The 20,093-nt window shown below is 34.7% G+C and overlaps 1 long non-coding RNA gene across 1 annotated transcript in view; it reads right to left on the bottom strand.

Moving 5' to 3' along the window:
• Positions 1 to 20,093, bottom strand: part of LOC109376254 (uncharacterized) — a 102,801-nt gene that overhangs the window by 6,623 nt on the left and 76,085 nt on the right. The window contains exon 2 of the long non-coding RNA XR_002122711.1: positions 16,620 to 16,697. This is a non-coding gene — a long non-coding RNA (uncharacterized LOC109376254). The remainder of the gene's footprint in view (positions 1 to 16,619; positions 16,698 to 20,093) is intronic.

Here is a 20,093-nt window from a genome sequence, read left to right as displayed (position 1 = left end):
TATATATATATATATATGTATATGTATGTATGTATGTATATATGTATATATATGTATGTATGTATGTATGTATGTATGTATGTATGTATATATATTTTAGTGGGGTTTCAAATAAGACACCAAGACATTCACCATCAAAACAGGTCCACATGACCTTAGGTCCAATTGCCTACAATCATGTTTTTCTACTTTGTGATTCAATCACTTAGAATTTAATCAGCTGAGATCTTTTATCTAAATTACAAGAGCACAAATTTTACCCCCAATAGAGAAATAACCCTTGAATTCCCTAACCAGCCTGAATCAGAATTACTACATGCCCTACAATTTGCTATAGAGAACGCTGAAGATGAGTGACCCAATGAGACTCCAGAATTATCTGAACTTCCTCAGACTCTCTTGGCAACTTTATCAATAGACATTGAAAAAACCAAGAGTGCTGAACCTATAAAAATCCAAATGGACTCTACCGAACCTTTGCCAAAATTTCTTCAATAGCCATTAAAACTAGAAGCTATGCAAAGACTCACCCCCACTGTCAAATCTTTAATTTCCCAGGGGTTATTTGTCCCTTGCCCCAGCCCTTGTAATGCTCCTATTCTTCCAATTAAAAAGCCAAATAGGCAAGAATAACAACTTATGCAAGATCTAAAGATGATAAATAAAATTGTGATTCCTCATTTCCTGGGGGTACTCAACCTAAAAACCTTATTATCCCAGGTCCCACCATATCCTAAATGATTCACAATAGTAAACTTATGTTCAGCTTCCTTTATCATCCCTGTGGTCCCAAACAGCCAATACTTATTTGCCTTTAAAAGGAACTATTGGAAATATACTTGGACTGAATGCCTCACAGATTTACTGAAGCTCCCACCTGTTTTCCCAAGCCCTCTATCAAGATCCAAGCACCCTATGATTCCCACAGGATTCCTCATTTTTACAATATGTGGATGATCTGTTGCTATGTTCTCCCATTCAGGAAGCGTCTCAATTAGACTCTATATATTTACTCCAATAGTGGGCAAACGGATCGCAAGACCTCAGAGGAAAACCTTTAGCTTTGCAAACAGGCTGTTCACTATTTAGGACATGACTTAAGAGCTCAGGGGTTCCACTTTCTCCAAGCATATACAATTAATGCAAAACTTTCTAAAACCTAACACACACGCACACAAAACAAACAAACAACTTAGAGGGCTTTTAGGGCTGGCAAGATATTGCCATCTCTGAGTTGCTAATTTTTCCTTGGCACTTCCCCTTTTTATGGACTCACCAAAACCTCCACAATAGAACTCCTACAATGGAAGACAAGCACAAACAAGCATATACTGACCTTAAGAGAGCCCTCCAGGGACTCCCTACATTGGGCCTACCCAACTATGACAAAGCTTTTACCTTATTCATTTATGAATGGAATAATCAGGCTTTAGACGTTTTAACTCAAGACCAAGGTGGGAGAATGAGACCTATTGCATATTACAGCATGCAGGTAGACGCATTAGCTAGAGCTTAGCCCCATCTTAAGGGGATCACAACTGCAGTGAAATCAGAAGTCTCAGCAGAGACGACCTTAGGATATGCTGTTTAAAATCTTTTAAACTCAGGTCTAACTCAACATCTTTCCTTGAATAGACTCATTACTTATGGCTCCTACTTTTGTCTCCATCAAACATACATCTTAAACTACTCCTATTACCGCGCTTTCCTTATCATGTGAGGGGGAAGAGTATAACTGTGAGACAGTTATTTTCCAGTTAGTTACCCCGTGTCTAGATATAAAGCATATATTCTCACATAACCCAGATTTAATTCTACATGTGGATGGGTCCTATACCAAAAATAAGCAGGGGAAGTATTAAGTTGGTTATGCAGTCACTACTGAATGAGTTAATTAGACACAGACTCCTCCTACAATGTAATGCAGCTCAACAGGCAGAATCACTTGCCTTGGCTAATGCATGCATAATCACTCATGGAAAATCAGTGAGCGTTTACACCGATAGCCACTCTGCCTTCGGCGTGGTACTTGACTTTTGAATGTTATAAAAATAAAGACATTTAAGCGGCACTCCTATTAAAAATGGGGTGCAAGTATGACTTCTCTCTGCCATTCTGTTCCCCACTAAACTCACTATAATTGAGATTGAGGCTCACACTTAAAGAACTAAGTCCAAGTACCAGGAAAATGCATTGGCAGGTTTCCATGCCCAAGCTACTGCATCCAGGGATTGATAAAATCTACTGCGTGGTTCAAAGGCCCATTAATTTTCTAACTCAACCTCACACTTCACGACAAGCCATTCCCCCTCCAGGGCAACAGCAATACTGGAAATCAAAGGCTCATAAATTCAAGGAGATCTCCCATCTCTGGAGAGTCAGAAAGGCCACCTGGTTCTCCGAGGTTTCCTCAAGCTGCCCTTGCTCTATACCTTATGTTTCATGACACACCAAGGAGCAGAAAGAATAATCCAAATTAAAGGCACAGTATTCATGGGGAAATTTCTGTAAGGCTCTAATTACACTTTTTAATTGGCGCAAGACCTGTGAAACTCATAATCCTGGTTAAACCATACAAGTCTCAGGGGGAATAACTCTAGCCCTGATGAATGCAACTGGATTGTACTCAATTGCTCTAGCACAAAGTTATCAATAAGTACTAGTCATTGTTTGCTTCTGTTCTGGATGGGTTGAGGCCTTTCCTTGTAGAAAGGCCAATGCCGTTTTTGCCGCAAAAACAAAAACAAAAAAACAAAAAAACTTTTAGAAAATGTTATCCCATCTTGGGATAATCCTAGGGAAATTTTCAGTGACTGAGGGAACTGTTTCACTGGACAAATTGTACAGGTCTTCAATAAGATTCCCCATACCACGTGGCATTATCATCGTCCCAAACAACCTCAATCACCAGGAAAAGGTGAAAAAGCCAGTGGCATCCTCAAATGTGAAGTATCAAAGTTTTCAGAATTCACAAAACTCCCATGGCCTAATGATCTACCTTTAGGCCTGTTTTTGTTTTGTTTTGTTTTTAAAGATTTTTATTGGGGAATTGGGGGAGGGGAACAGCCAAGTTGTTGTCTTTCAATCTTATTTGAGGAGAGCGCAGCTAGCTCAGCTCCAAGTCCAGTCACCATCCGGCTGCCTGCTGCAGCTCATGGAAACTCAGCTCAAGGTGCTGTGTTCAATCTAAGTTGCTGTGTTCAATCTAAGTTGCTGCGGGGCACAGACCCCCATCCCATGTGGGAGTTGAAGTGGCAACCTTGTTGTTAGGAGCACACACTCTAACCACTGAGCAATCCAGCTGCCCTAGTCCTGTTTATTCTCCAAAGGACTCCATATAGAACTCACAAATCAACTTCTTATGAAATGATCACAGGAAGATCCATGTCCTCATATTTTCACATTTATCCTGAAATGGCACAATATTGCAAATCTCTTATGTATTATCTAAAGTACATTTCCAACAGGTTAAAGAAGACTTTCCAATTCCAGATTCCATAAACTTTCCTTCTCACAAACTGGAACTTGGGTCTTCTGGAAGAGACGTTTAAGAAAAAAAAAAAAAAATCTGCCTTTGCGCCTTAGTGGAAGGGATCCTGTCAAGTGTCCCTCCCCATCAACACAGCAACTAAGCGTCAGGGCACTGGGCCCTTGATCTGCATCTCTCAACTGAAGAGGGCACTGCCCGATTCCAACACCAGCACTCCCACCACTGGCCTTCAACTCAAATTTGCATGAACTAGACTACTTCCACCCAAGGTGCCAGCTCATAACTTCTTACTTTAACCGCAAACATAAAACCCTTTCTTTCTCTCCTTCTTTCCTTTACTTTGGCATTGGCCTAGGAAGTTAACACTGTCATCATATCACCCAAGACATTGCTAAGGGAGTAACCTTTCAGACTCATCATTAAGAACTCTGATCTGCCCATGATGTTAAATATATCCAGGTCCTCCCGGTGACCAATTTTTCTTCCATTCCCAATGTCACCATAAACTACAATCAACTTCCCCTAGAAGTTGCTTACAGAGTCTGACTTTTACAGTCAGTACGTCTTGTGCCTTGCTTTGGCTTCTCTACTATCATCCCTGTATGAGCTCAGACAGACAGAAATTCCTTCAAAATGTCAGCACGTTCTTATGATCATCTAAATACAAACTGCCCCTGGCATAGAACTGCAGATTTTTCCATAAGCACCTGCCTCTGCAAAGAGTTTAGAATTTTTATTTTAGAAGATTATTTCCCCAAACTTCATGAAAACCTAACTGATACATGCTTAATTGGGCAAATGGAAAATTCCCAGTGAAGGAAACTATTAATAATACTATTTTAATGGGAATAGTGTGTGCCCCAGAAGGGTTTTAGGTTTTTGTTTTTTTTTCTGTTTTGTAGCAACTTTAAGGAAAACACATTCTTCTTGAGCCTATGTATGCCCAGATGGGTGGCGTTTAACCAGGGAGTACCATTTGCATTATATAAACATACCCCTAACTTTTCATAATCCAACTGAGACTTCTCAGTGGTCAACTGTGCTCAATTTGCATTATTGAATCAAATAGGAATTTCCAGGAGGCATTCACAGATTCAAGATTCACTTCCTCTGGCAGAGCCCTATCTCCTGGCTAGGTGTATGGGCAAATGAGGCTCTGATCAGGAATCTCTCCTTAACTCTTGAAGGTATTGCTGAATCTGATGCGAAAGCAATAGCTGCCCAACAAAAATCTCTGACTCTCTGACCAAAGTTGTTCTTGTGCATAGGATCGCCCTGGATTATTGTTTAGCTGAGCAAGGATGTTTCTGTTCTGTGGCCAACACCATTTGCAATGCAGGATTAACATTTCTGGGGAAGTTGAGATTCAACTATGTAAGATCATGGAACAAACCCTTTGGCTTAAGAAAGTGCCTCCTAATTTTTTTTGTCTTACTTGGGGACCGGACCGTAGCTTCAGGGAGCCCTCCAAATGTTTGGCACTATCCTCCTTACAGTCTGCCTGGTGCACTGTGTTCTCTCAGAGGCTTTAAATGCACGCATACAGCTGCTGGCAACTACACAAATAATCTCTCTTCTCCTAGAATGACAATCATGAGATGAAGAAAACAGTCAACTCAGGGACAGATACCGCAATATCCTAAGCTATGATGAGCAGTCCAAGATACAACCTGACTCCAACATCAAAAAAAGAGTGGTAGCTCAGAATGGCACTAGTGCCTTGAATTTTGATCAACACTCTAAGTACAACTCTCAATAAAATTGAGTGTATTGATCAGAAGTGGGCAACAGAGATAGGACGTATGTATATTGGGACCCACAAAATGAAGGTTGCTCCAGTGGTCCAACTCACCTCACAAATCTAAACCTACGTCAGCACACTAAACAGTGATGGAAAATACCTCACTCTGTAGGAAACCTAAAATATACCAACCACAATCCTCTAACTCAGCTTTAGCTGGCTCACATTATCCTAGAAAACAGGACCTGCTAGCCTTAGCAGGAAACCCCAGACTTCCTAGCCAATCAGGACCCATTTTGCATTGCTGCTTTTAATGCTGCATAAAACTCTCCCTGGTCCCAAATCTCTCGGAGTGTGAAGCACTGCACTCCACAACCCATGGACTGTTTTCCCTTGAATTAAGATCAAACCTGTTACTAAATTGTTTGTTTTTTTGCCATTTGACAAATATAGCTTAAGACTCCCTACATTCATATATTTAATAAAACTCTAATCCAGATCCACTTTTTAATATTCTAAAAAATGTTAGTAAGATGAAGAGGAAAAATATCATAGGTTTAATATGTTGAGAGACACAAATGTCACTAAAATATATGCCACTAACATTTCTCTTACCATCAAAGTTTATAATATTCTAGTACTTGTCACTCAGCTAGGACAAAAAGCTCCAATACTTCTGTGTCACTTTTAGCTAGTAAAACACAGAGAGGACTGTAAGGAAATATTAAAGCTCAACTAATGAGAATAAATGGTTCCCTGTGAGTGCTCGTAGAGACAGCAATAATTTAAAAAATACAATTCTCTTTATGGTTAACCACTCCGGGGATATGGTAAATTTTTAAAAAATCAGTTACAGAATAGATAATCTGAGGCTTTAAAATATAATGCATTCAATATAGTGTCAAATTAGGAAAAAAAAAACTCCACTATTAAATGTGTGTTTTTAATAATTACATTTTGGAAGAGAAGTGTCTTAATTTTTCTGTTTACTCAAAAATTTTCAAGTTATTTCATTTTGTGTGAAAGTAGTACTTAAAATTAAATACACTGTACAAACAAAATTTCATATCATTACGTCAGTGTTGTGGAGTTTGCTTTTTTAAATAACACTTCTACACTGAAATTACAAATTTATGACTATAAAGGCACATACGTTTATTGCAAAAGGTGTACAAAAGAGATAAGCAGAAATAAAGATATAAAATGCCATATTCCTAACAACCAGGGCTGATCACATCACCTTTTGTATATTCATTTTCCTTTTTTTTACCCAAAATAGACCATAGGGTATATTCTGTTTTTTTTTTTAAGTTACTATACTTGCTATTTTTTTCCCCACTTAATGACTTCTATCTTTCCTTGTTACTATATTTTCATCTTATCTCACAGCTATGTTTATTCAATATTCTGAAATATCCTTCAAATACATGTTACTGTTGAGCTGCCCAACCCAAGCTTTAGTCCTGAACCATGCATCACATGCATATAAATGCCATTTGAATCTTGCATCTAATTTTCTTTTTTTTTTCCATTCTTTTTCTTTTTCATTTTAATTTAAGTAATAGCCATTCCTTTTACTAAGAAAAGTTCTAAGCATAAATATCCATAAAAATAGAAAACCTGGTGCCACAAACATCTGCATACCTACCACCTAGACTCAGTAATTATGAGTTGCCATAGCTGTTTTTGTTTTTTTGAGTGTCTCTTCTCTCTGTGTGTGTGTACACACACACACACACACACACACACACACACATACATGCATACACACATTACATTTATCATTATGTCTCTTTAGTGTCTCTAAGATAATCCCCCGATTTTTAGTGTCACTTTCTTTTTTAGGGGTAGATATCAGTTGTCTCAAAATGTTGCACCCTGGAATACTTTGGGTGCTAGTAAAATTTAATTGAATTATTAGCTGAATCTTACAATATACATAAATAACTTCAAAATAAGTATAATAGTAGTAACATAATTTTACTACTAAGTCAAGCATTAGAATTTTTGCAGCTCTCTTTTGTCGTTAGACTGTGGCCAACTAAGGGTGTATGACCAGAGAAAGGGTTCCAAATTAATTTCCCCCCCCCTGTGGTGATACCACTTTGATGTATAATTAAGTTTATCTATTTCAAGTGGATTTTAATCTCTTCATTTTCTTTTCCCATTAAAACTAGATTAAATATATATACTCAAAAAATTTCACTTTATTGGTTCCTCTTCTACACTGTTCTATATTTCTCTCTTGCTTCCCCTATGGATAAATATTTTTATTTTTCTGCTTTCTGTTATCTGTACATACACAAAATGTTACAAAAATAAAATACTACACAACTGCTTCACACCTTGATGATTTCACTTATAAATATAGTCTTGAGATTATACCACATCAGAACATTGATGTTCCGCCTTCCCGCTTTTTTTTTTTTTTTGGCTTTACATCCCCCCATTTTGTGAATAGGAGCCTTTATCAAACAGCCCCCTGTTGATGGATCTAAGTGTTGTTTTTCATTATTAGCTAGTACAAATAATGCCCATAATGGAAACCTGTGGAGATGCTGTTTTGTATATATGAACACATGTTCAGGGTGGATTTCTAGAGATGGAATTGCTGAGTGGAACAGCAACAAAAATTATACATATTGTTTCAATTTTCAAAATTGCCCCCCATAGGGGATTGATTGTGCCATATAATGATGTCTGTCTTCATAAGGAAATAAAAAATAAATAAATGTAAAATAAATGTTTAAATGTTCACATAATTTTGATATACAGTCATTGAAATTATGAAGTAAAAACTTATGTATTAATAGTATGGTAAAATACTTTTCATTATATTTGAAATACCAAAAATATATGTAAATACATACATGAGCTCTGACAATTAAGTCTGCAAACTCATCCCATTATAAAAAACCTGTTACATGCCTCATTGCTGAATATCACTACGGTCACCTTCAAAGTACTCCCCTTAGGAAGCTATGCACCGATGCCAGCACCTAGTCCACCCTTCAAAGCAATTTTGGAACTCTTTTTCTGGAATGGTCAGCAGCTGTCATCGTATTACCCTTGATGTTCTGAATGTCATCAAAATGTCTTCCTTTCAATACTGCCTTTATCTTCGATTAAAGAAAGAAGTCACTGGGGGCCAGATCAGGTAAGTAGGGAGGGTGTTCCAATACAGTTACTTGTTTACTGGATAAAAACTCTCTCACAGACAGTGCCATGTGAGCTGGTGCATTTTTATGATGCAAGAGCCATGAATTGTTGGCGAAAAGGTCACGTCATTTAACTTTTTCATGCGGCCTTTTCAGCACTTCCAAACAGTAAACTTGGTTAACTGTTCATCCACTTGGTAAAATTCATAATGAATAATCCCTCTGATACCAAAAAGGTTAGCAACATCATTGCAACCAGTTCAAGAACTTAATTGTCAGACCTTGTATGCTTAGGTACACATCATATTTTTATAGATAATGATTCAGTGTTTATTCCCAGTTCAACATTAGTTGTTCTTTAGGCTTAAAAAAAAGAAAAAAAATTATCAATTCTTTAGGTTATACTTAATGCAATACAAGAAAATGATAAAGCTGTTTTCTTTTTTCTCTGAAAATTACTCTATATTAGACTATACCTTAAACAAATTTTCCTCTAAATTGATGGATTTTATCCAAATCTATAAATCTATAATCACAAAACTCATAAAATAATTACAGATCTAAAGTAATTTTGATATGTAAAGAGCTTTGACTCTTTAAATACTCTGGTGGTTGGTGGTCACGTAGCCCGAGCCTGCAGCCGGGGAAAACAACCTTGTCACACCCCTGGGCCCATAAGAAACAATAAGAAGGGAACAGAATCATAATTGCAGGAAGAGAGATATAAGCAAGCCCAGGAAAGTTTCTCAAGTTTAGCATGCTCCTTGGTTAAAAAGAGCTGTCTTCTAGTTAGTAACTTGTCCTCATTATCACAGTAAAAATCACACCCCTCTGTAGAGATTTAATATGCAAATGAGACATGTGATGCATGAAGTAGCATGTAGGTATATTACACAGGGAAGGACCTGCTCACTTCAACATACTTTGGGGAGGGAAAAAGGAAAGAGGAAGGGATGGACCCCAATCCCAACAGCCTGTAAAACCGCTGTGCCTGTAAACCTCGGGGAGGCACATCCATTCTCTCTGGAGTTGGCTCCCTTAGTGCATCAAGCCTTTGCTTTTAATAAACCTTTCTCTCTGAAAAACTGTTTCGCCCACTGTTTTGATTTCTATCCTGAGAGGGGCAAGAACCCCTGCGTGGAAACACTCTGAATTACAAATTATCCTCTTTTGGTAAAAATTTTCTCTGGTAAGTAATTCAGCTCTATAAATTTAAAATACTAATTATCATCTTAATCATGTAATGTCATGTAAAATTATCATTTCCTGTTATTTTTACTTTATAGAGCACAGGGTTAATGTTAACGCGTAGCTCCCTCTTAACTTTCTGTAATGTGATGTGAAAATTTTCATTTCTTTGCCTGTTTGGTATGAAGCCAAACATTTATGAAACTTTTTTTTCCCCCTCAGCTTTCTACAGTAATTATGAAAACATTTTACATCTTTATTTTGAAATCCTTGTTAAAGAGAATATCACAGGTCCAAAATGGCGCCACTTGTGCTAAAGCGCATGATACCAAACGTAGATTGAATACTTCACCTAATTACTATTTCAACCTCTCCCAGAAACATAATCTTAATCAACCAGTCTGGAATTTTCTGGTTAACATAGATAAGGTAATCTGTCACATGGTCCCTCTACATCCCTCATAGAAATAAAAGGTAATCTGTTGATAAAAATATTGGCTGTTCTCTTTCTCCCAAAAGGCAGGACCCTGGTCTAAAAAGAATCCCTTCTTTTCTTTTGTTAATAGCTTGTTTGCCCCACCCTTCCTCCTACAAAAACAAAATCAGAAAACCAACAAACAAAAAAACCCAAAAAACAAAGCAAACACACAAGCAAAATGAAACAAAAAAACCTCCCTTTCACACAAATCCTTGGAGCATCCTTCTAGTTACTAGATGGGATGTGGCAAGATTCATGAATCATTTAATGAAGTCAATTAGATCTTCACATTTATTTGGTTGGATTTTGTTTTTTTAATACATTAATAATATAATATTTTAAGATCTCCCCCCACCACCAATTATAACAGTTCTTTTACAGGCAGAAGGTATAGGATAGTGAAGGGAAGCAGAATTTGCTACCCCAAAATATGCCTCTTTAGCACAAAGATTACTTTTAAAAAAACTGCAGACATATGAAAAGCTCTGGAAAATGAGTAAAAGTTACTATTTGTAAGAGACATTTACATTTATAAGGGAAATCTCTATTTTTAAGAGTCTCCCTCTCAGAACCAGTGGAGGATGAACTAATCTCTGGAAACTCTTATCACTGGAGAAGGTACCCACTTAAATCTGCATAACAACCATAACCTCCTCCTTTACTGTGCTTTTCCTGCTCACCTCCCATACTGGCCTATCTCCCCCACCTCTCAAGATTATTTTTTGTCTTTAGTTGAAGTTGGTATTTAAGTTGGTGACTTGGGGATTTTGGGGAGTTATTCAGTTTTCCTGGGTATCTTCTTTATATAAGAGAGGTATACCTGTTGCTAAACTGTTTTTCTTTGTTAATCTGTCTCTTATATAGAGAAATCTCAGCCAAGAACTTAGAAGGGTAGAGGAGAAATTATCTTTCCTCCCCTACATAATTTAAGCTATCTAAAATAGTCTTCATGTATTCTTTTGTTTTATTTTAAAGAATATTTTTATAATTACAAGAGCTTTTCTAGTTAACACCTAGCCTTGTTTTTTGTTTTACCCCCATAAGGTTTTCAACCACAAATTCTCTTGACAAAAGAATTATAAATTACCAAATTCTTTGTAGTCAGAGCTGAATTAAAGACCTAGAAGAGTTCGAGGAATAATCTGTCTCCTAGCTAAAGATTCAGGATTTTAGAAAGAAGCATTCAATGCAATACTGTACAGACTATTGGTAGGTTGGCACTTCTGTTTTAAAATCACTGGTTGTGTATGCTGATTTGCACTTAATGTTTTCTACTAAAAGGCATCAAGCAGTCATTTCAAAATATCCGTTAGATATAACAAAGTAATATAGAATAATATTGCAGGGTAGCATTGTGTGCTTCTGTAGGTTTCTTTTGTGAATAAAGTAAAATAATGCACACTGATTTGTTAGAGATTTTCATATTACAAAAATAATATTACAGTCTTTTATTTAATCTATTAATGTATTTTTTTCACCAAGTAATTATTGACACCTCTGAGAAATGGGATGTGCAATGAAGTCTAATTAAGCATTTAAAGTGTGTACATTCAACTCTGCCACGCTGGAGGAAGGGCAAGACACAGAGAGAGAAGGAGAGGGTAGAGAGAGGAAAAAAAAAAAAAAAGGAAAAAGCATATGTAATTTATATAGCATGGATGATTCACCCCAGCTCTCTTCCCAGTGCTTATGCTTAGTGAATATGCTCTGAGAATCCAGCTTTGGCTGTGCCCTCAGGTACTCTCTATTCCCCTGATGTGAAGTCTCTGAATGACTTGGGTGTGATTCTGAGGTTTAATAGTACAGAATGCATTTTTTCCATACTGCGTGGCCTCAATGTGAAGCCAACCATTCTTACTTAGGGCTGCAGCAAGTTAAAGCAATTTGTTCTTACTGACTGAAGGTCTTCAAGGGGCTTTCCTGAAGCACATACCTCAAAAGTCTTTCTGAGTAAAAGTGATTTTCATCTCCCCTCTTTCAAGTCTCACATCTCACATCTCACCCTCAGACCACGCCAGATCAGCTTGTTTAAAAGTTCTGATCATCGCCTTGACACCCACCACTACACTCACAATTATCCTCTCCCAGTGCTATCCTTTCTTTTTTTTTTCACATTGTACTTAGCACCTCCTACTGTACTACATAATTTACTTATTATATTTATTGTAAGTTTCCCCTCACAAAATGAAAGTTCCATAAAGAAATATTTGTTGTTTGGTTAAAAGATGTATACCCAAATGACTGGAACAAAGTCTGGCTTTCAGAGGCACTTAGTAATATTTGTTGAAGAAATGTGTGTAGGGATTTTCAAAAGTGATATCTTTAGAACTTCTCCACTGGGTAAGCTGTGACTCCTCTATTAAATGTTAATAAGCACTTGTGGCAAATGATCACGTTTCCTGTAACTGTTTTTAATCAATATTCTTGTGTGCAACTTATCTTTAATGTAAATGAAAAATTGTAGTCAAAAGAAAACCTGCAACATATCATATGTTCACTTTTTAATCTTGACTTTTTTAATTTATAAAAATAAATAGAAGCACCTGAGATAAGTAAATACAAATAAAGCATGTGAGGACACACTTATCTACTAAATTCTGGGCATGGCAATGCATGATGAAAAGAGGTACTGAATTTTAACAAGATGATTAGCAATGAATGGATCCCAAATAGAAAGCTTTAACAAATTATAGTTTAGTACAGGTGGATGAGAGAGCCTACTTGATAGTTATTTAAATCTTAGAATTGGGCTTACTCCATAGGCTGACATAATATATTAGCATAACTGAAAATACTCTCTTTCTTTGTTTAATAGCTAATAAAATGATTATAGTAATAACTAATCATTCTTATTACTTACATGACAAGCTATTTTCATATTTGCTACAACTCCCTGCACATTACTAATTGTGCCAAGAGGACCTCTGAAATTAAACCTAAGGAAAGCAACATAGATTTGAGAATATACAGATCACTGCATTGAGGAGTTTTTCAAAATGTGTGTTCATAATACAGCTATTATTCTTTTCTTAGCATATAAGTAGAAAACTGCACTTATAAAGTAAATCCCACCATTTGGAAAATGTGCTAAAATATTTGAAAAACACGGTGGTATGAGCATATGTTTCCAAACTGATTTATGCTTCACTCATATGTGACTGAGATAAAAGGTGTGTGATTCTTTAGAGAAGTCAACTTTAAATAGGCAAATGAGAAGCACCAGTGGTTTTCATAAATCATTAACAGTCATTAAAAATGATTTAATATTTGACAAAATACTCAATAACTTCAAAACTCAAAGAATATATGAACAAACCATTGCAAGTTCAAGACAAATAAATACTTCTTATTAACTATAAGTGTAAAGCATACTCTAATGAAAAGAAGAACCTTTTTAAATCTTTAGTATGCTTGTCTAAAAGAGCAACTTAGAGACCCTGTGACTGCTCTGAGTCAAGTTCAGGCACTAACTGAAAAGAAAATTTACACTTAAAGTCAATCAGCCACGTTTAAAAAGACAATCTTTTATAGAGCATCAAAAGGAAGTTAAAAAAAAAGCAATCAGTGAAGATGTTTAATTAATAAAAGTACCTTGATTTTCTCAGTGTTAGGATATAAAATCTTCACTGCAGCATTTTGGCTATTCATTCTCCATCATGTTAACCAAAATGTTATTTGCAGTTGTTCAAACTATAAAACATTTAAAGGCAGCATATGTGCTATGTTGACCCGTCTATGTGTATAGTTGATGTAATCAGAAAAATCTTCTCTACCTTTTAAGGCAATCTAACAATCGGCAATATTGCTACTTGACTGCATCTATTCATCCCCTACCCTGTTTTAATAACATAAGTGACACCTCAGAAATTATTCTTTGATCTTTCAATAAACTAAACCTGTGCAGGCAGAGGCAGGTGAAAGAGGTTAAATTGGCATTGATTATTTAAGACACATCTATCATTTATTTAACAATCTCCTTCATCAGTAGAACTATTGTGTTTACTACTGGCCTTTGCTGAGACACTCTGGATTTATTTTTTGCCATGTGCATTACAAATCAGGACACACTGTACATTAACATTAGTTTCCTGTCTCCTGGTAAATCTGTTGCAGGATAGAGTAGTTAATGGTACAAACCTTTGAACTTATTCATTGTAGTGGATTTTGGAAATTTCTTTTGAATAGTTTTCATTGTAATTAATGTCTTATGGGGATTTTATTTCCTATCTTACGCAAAATGTGTAGCAACAGCCAGGTTCCCAAGTAAATTATAGTAATGGGTACTTGTCCTCTCTTATATTCTGATATTCATATAACTCAAACACGATTCATAAAGATCCATAAAGAATATTTTGTGGCTAATATTTGACAGCTTTAGGAAGAAAGTGAGAGAGTATAAGAATCATCCATAATGTGCAAGATTCCTACAAGATTTTTCATTATTTTTTATGACAAATATTGCACATTATAAATATAGTAGTTGATGTGGGCATATCTGTAAAAAATTAAAATACTGTCAAACTATACTTCCTGAGAAAACTGTGAGCAAAATATTGAAAATTAAAAGATAAATGATTCTTATTGCATATGAAAATCTGAAAAGTAATTTAGATTACATGGATATTGAAAAGCATAGAAAAGATATCCCAATTATAGAAAAATTACACTATTGATGAGTCATATTCCAAACAGTGACATAATTCATCACACTTAAAATGCTTACTTGTTTCTAATTTGTTTATTGAAAGTATTTATCTCCCCAGGTTTTTCCATACAAAATTCTCTAAATCTTATACTACAGTTATATCTAGTTACTGGTATAAGGTTCTGAATGCCTATCTATGGTAATTAATTTGCTGTTTTGGGTGATCATGTCCTAGAATATATCTCACCAAGAAAGGTGAAATGTGAAATCTTTAGAAAGCATTATTACCAAAATCATAACAGACACTTGTATAAAGGGATTCTTTAAGGATTCACTTCCAAGAAATTATTACTCTTTCACCTTAATTCAATCCAGGAAAACACATTAAACTCTCAATGTCAAATATGAAAATAAGCTGGAATAATGGGGATTTTATAACAAGGATTAGTTATGTTCATGGCTTCATTTTTAATTTTTATTTACATGTTTAGAAAACTAAATAGCACTGATATAAGACACTTCTGTAGAAACAAGAAAATGATGAGACATAGATAGACAAATATATAAGAGGCTTCTAGCAGCTACAGCTCAGGTATCCCCCCACAACAGGTACCACTCATTTCTTAGCAAGTATTTCTCACAAGCAGTCCTAACAGTATAACAGATCTCTTACATTCTATCATTATATTCAGTCATTTAGATATTTAGAATTCAGTCTATCAAATGTCATTTCCTTATATTGGGCAACATTGAATATTTGAGTCCAAATGCATTAAGTGTTTTCCCATTTAGTTTGAAGAATACATTACTTTTAATAAAAGATTAGGCTTCCACAGAGATCACTGAAAAATGATATACATTGAAAAACGCTGTATAAATATCTGAAAACAATTTACGCTGCAATTCAAAACTTTGGTTTATTTCCTATACTTTTTCTTAGCCAAAATGCTGAGAAGTGATGGTTTATTTCCTAATAGAGACAAATAGATTTATATTAAATATATTACTATACTTTGCAAGGCAACACAAAAGTAAAATCCATATTTGTGTTATTTAATATGACAACATTCAAACAAACATACATTTTATCATCATGCATCTTCATAAAACAACTTAAAATTATATCTTTTCTACTTATGCTTGTCAATAAAGTGCTAAAAATTATGTTAATAAATGTTTTTAAAAAGAAGAGAGAGTTCTCACAAATGTCACATACAAAATAAAGAAGATACTTCCTCTATTTTTTCATCTAAAGGAAGTTTGAAGTCATGAACTTAGTCAAAACAAAAATTTCATAGCTGTGTTTAAGAAAAGATGGGTATTTGAGTCAAAGTCTTCGGAAGTCATTCAGTGTTACTAGAAGCAATCTTGTATTCAAACATGTATTACAATCTTATTTTGACAGTTCATCAAGTGTTTTGCCCTAAGGAAAAATGCTAATTTTCAATTAAATTACTTTCTGCAGCCTGCCCTAAAGTCCAAGAGCTAAAATATTATTGTAAATTTTTTTGCTAAGTTGTGTTTCCTTTTATGTGCCAGAATGTAAAAATGATGTGCTTAGCTTTGGTGACTGCAATCTTTATTAAACTGTTAATAAATAAATTAGTACTTTCTTAAAATAAATTGTTCCAGTATTCTAATATGTATCACCCATGTGTCTACAAATTCACTAATTCAAAAGACTGCATTGGAGATGTTGATTTAAAAAAAAAATAAGAAATTGGTATGCTAGTCAGTGCCTGTAATTATCTTTTTTCAGTTTCAAAGGTACTTGGGGATTACTTAAGAGCAAAAGATGAATGGGGCACCACTAAATTCTATTAAATCAATGCATGGACACAGTAGCAGCAGAGGTAAATAAGCTGTGGAGGTCTGAATACCAACAAAGAAGATAAACATGGTTTTATAAAGCTACTTACATCATAGCCTAGGAGTTCAGTCTGTGTGGATTTATCTACTCTTGAAGCAAAAGCCTTCTGTAAATGCTGGACTTTTTCCTGCAAATTGAAAATAAACAAAAAACAAAAACACATTGTTGGTGGATCATGTACTTCCATACTAATATTTCCTAGTTATTAAGATTTAATTACTATACAATTCATGATTCTCTGTGCACACTTTGCTCTCTTGCTGCTTTGCGTATCAGGTTAAATATTCGAAGCTGTAATTTTAAGGTCATAAGTACCCCTCCTTTGCCACTTTTTCTTTCAATATAGGAACCATTGAGTCAGAACCACAGATAAATCCCAGAGAGACACGATTTGCTTAAATACAAGACCAAGTGTTTATGCTATGTTTCTGGTTAGCTGTTTTTGTTTTTGTTGTTCTTATTTACTTAAAACTAAATTGATAGGATTTTTCACTCTTGTTCCTGAGCATTTACATTTAAAATCCCAAACATTTTCAATAAATAACACCAGTGCATTACATTTAGTTTGTTTTTAATTTTTTTTCCCTTAATTCTCTCCTCCTGGAATCTGCACATTTAGGAATCTTTACTTTAAAAGATGTGACACTAATTCAATCATTTTATAACTCAGTAAGGGAAGTAACGCATAAAGGAAGTTAGGAATTTCATATCTAAAATGCAAATATACTAAAATAAGTCTACTCTTTTTGACTGGGTTTCTGGCTGGAGCCTTCTCTTCTCAGTCCTAAATGTATCACTTAAAATAAAAGGGATCTTGAACTTAATTATTCTGTAATGTGTCTACTGAGTGTCTGGCACAGCTGAGAGTGATGTACTCACTGGTCAGGTCTCATCTTGGGATTTTTACTACCATTACCACCCGTTTTCAATGAGACCAATACTGTTCAGAAAGTTGAAGTTGAGGACGTTTCCACAGAAGTTTATGTGATTCCACTAGACTCTCTTTTTGCCTTAATTTGCTTTAAAAAATAATTTTTGTTTTATTGTTTTAAATTCTTAATAAGTTATCTTAATGATAAAAACCTTGATTTAATTCATGTTTTTCCAGGAAGGGACAGTGGTCATCAAGAACCTCACTACCAAGAACTGAAATTGCACAAACTCACTCTCCCCTTCCTTTCTTCTGCCTTTCCCTCCCCATTTCCTCTTCCTTCCTTTCCCCATCCCAATTTATTTCCCTAAACGCTGACTGAGATTTGCAAGTTATCAGAGTTGTTTAACAAAGTAAATACATAATTTAGGTAAACATAATTTATTTTGACTTATTGAAATACAGAAAATGAATACTTCATGCACTATTAATGCCTCATACTGTTTAACTTTCCTATCACAATTTCTAGCACTGCTACTCAGACAAAAATGAAATGGAGCTTAGATATTTCAGAAAGATGTGATTTGAGGTAAGATGTTAATTGTTTGAAAAATAGTAAATGAAAACATGGCTGCATTTTCTAAATTAAAGTGAGATGTAATAAGCTGTGTTTATTTAGACTCATACCGGGGTGGGGGAAAGAACAGAGAGAAATAGTACTAGGTAAAGGAAGCAAAAATGTTTATTATCATTGAAGGGTTGTTTAGAAAAGTTTACCTACTTCTGAGATAGGTTGGAGTCATATGTATCAGAAAAGTAAGTTCTGTTATAAACCTGTAGGTATATAAATGTTTGTGTAAGAATTAGGGACCATGCACTAATGAGAGTGGGAAAGAAGGGATAGCAGATACTTCTATTATGCTTCCGCTCACATTTTCATTTTCAAGGGCTTCCATGGTGAGGATAGGAGTTGGAAAGGATTGATAAAACTCTAGTCTAGCTAATTGGTCAGAGTTCTAAGATTTAGAAAATTTAAATAAAGACAAATGAAATTGCCAAACAGGTTTATTAGCCAATAGTCTAATCAAAGCAACACAAATGAACTCTAAATCAGGAATAGTATTTTTGGAAATAAAAAAAAAAGCAATACAAAAAAAAGCAGAGCGTTCTAATGAAAATTGCTGTTACTTCTTTGCAGGCATTTTTAAAACAACAAATATGTTATTTTAATTACTTAATATGTATGCACTTGTTGTCATATTCAAATATGGAGAGTAAATTATAAGTTTCCAGTAGACTTAGGTGCACATAATTAAGAATTAAATATCTTATTTGGTGCAATAGTAGGAAGAAAATAAATGATAGCTTATGATAAATTTCTACAACATACAATTAGAAAATTAAATAAAGACTATATAGCTATTAGAAGATAATTATCCATGGGTCACTTTCATTTCTGTAAGATAGATCACTATTTATGAATTGATAAATTTAACATATAATAAAAAGAGTATTATAGATAATCACATAGAAAACATACCACAAAAATAGCTATTATTGGATGGTAGGATTAAAGAATTTTTATTTCTTATGTAAGAAATTTATACACACACACACACACATATATATATTTATATAAAAGTTTTCTTAAATTTTGAAACATGAATTTACAATTGAAGGCCATAAAAATTGTTTAAGTAAATTACAACAGAACTTATTTAAATACATCCTTTCACCTTGTATAGAAGAAAGGCAATCAGAAGGAAGCAACATGAAGAGAAACAGTTGAAGCATACTGAACTTTATTTTTCTTGACCACCAATTAATTTATCACAGGATTTAACATGGCTCTCTTTCAGTATTTTCTTATGTAAGCAACCACTGTAATTTCTTCATCTAGCTACTAACAGAGGAGCTGGGGAGAACTGAAAAACTCAACTTCTGGCAGACACACTTTATTATATAAATAAACCTATACCCTTGATAAAATATCTCATTTCCTTTAAATTTTCCACACACACAGTGACAATATTCATACTAAGAAAAGCACACCTTTTTTCTTATTTATGATTAATAAAATATAGGTGAGCTTTGAAGAAGCATGAAATCTTTTTGATAGCAATATATTATCAATTTAAGCAGAGTGATTTAAAAATATATTCTGTTTAAGCTGTTAGAATTATTATTTTAGAATATATTTGTATTTATTTACATTATTACTCTCAAGTAACAGGCAATTATGAACAGTATTATAATCTAACAGTTTATTTATCTAAGATTATTTATTTTTACCTTAGATATCATCTACTAGAGCTGCTTAAAAAATGTATGCATGTTAAACTGAGTGCAGTAAAACAAACTGAAAAGAAAATATTCAGTAATCCCAAGATATAACTACATTTTATCTTAAATTATTAATTAGCTGCACAGAAGTTGGTGAAATTAATCTATAAGATGAAAGGGAGATGAACTTTATTTATTTATTTATTTATTTTTATTGGGGAATTGGGGGTATGGGAACAGCGCTGGGGAATTGGAGAAGGGGAACAGACAAGTTGCTGTCGTTTTGTTCTTTAGTCTAGTTGTGGAGGACATTGCTTCACTGGCCCAAGTTGGCACCATCAGTGCGCTCTTCCCGGGTAAGGCAGATCA

This window comes from Hipposideros armiger, unplaced genomic scaffold, assembly GCF_001890085.2.
Source record: "Hipposideros armiger isolate ML-2016 unplaced genomic scaffold, ASM189008v1 scaffold_1076, whole genome shotgun sequence".
NCBI lineage: Eukaryota > Metazoa > Chordata > Mammalia > Chiroptera > Hipposideridae > Hipposideros > Hipposideros armiger.
This window is presented reverse-complemented; position numbering and strand designations above follow the sequence as displayed.